This window comes from Plasmopara halstedii, assembly GCF_900000015.1.
Source record: "Plasmopara halstedii genome assembly, contig: Scaffold_650, whole genome shotgun sequence".
Taxonomy (NCBI): Eukaryota; Oomycota; class Peronosporomycetes; order Peronosporales; family Peronosporaceae; genus Plasmopara; species Plasmopara halstedii.
In genome coordinates, this window is record NW_020187567.1 from 921,456 (window position 1) to 921,908 (window position 453).

Below are 453 nucleotides of genomic sequence, written 5' to 3' on the forward strand. Positions count from 1 at the left end.
GCGTTCCACGTGATAGTAGGCGTCACCGTTATCATCGAGAAGAGTCGGTGGCGGGCGGTGACGACCAGATCGACCACCGTCCGGTGACTTGTGATGCTCTTCGAGCCTTTGAGGACGAGGTCCTTCGAAATCGGAGCTCCGCTGAGCGTCATGCTGAAGTAGCATACCGCTTTGCGGACGCTCTTGAGGATTTAAAGCACGTCGTGCGCCGGCTGTCTCGCCTTGAGGACTACCGCGCTCTGTCGGAGCGACTTCTAGCCACGGAGCAGGCGAATGCGTCGCTGCATGCGACGGTGGAGCGCTTGCCGCCATTAGAAATGGGAATTGTTGCACTACGTGCTCACCGTCAGTTGCTAGCTCAACTTCTGAGTGGCCGAGGGCTCGCAAGATTCGGTCCGGCGCCAACGCTTCCGCGTTCACTTGCGCCGGATCCCCGTACGGCTTGAGCATGTC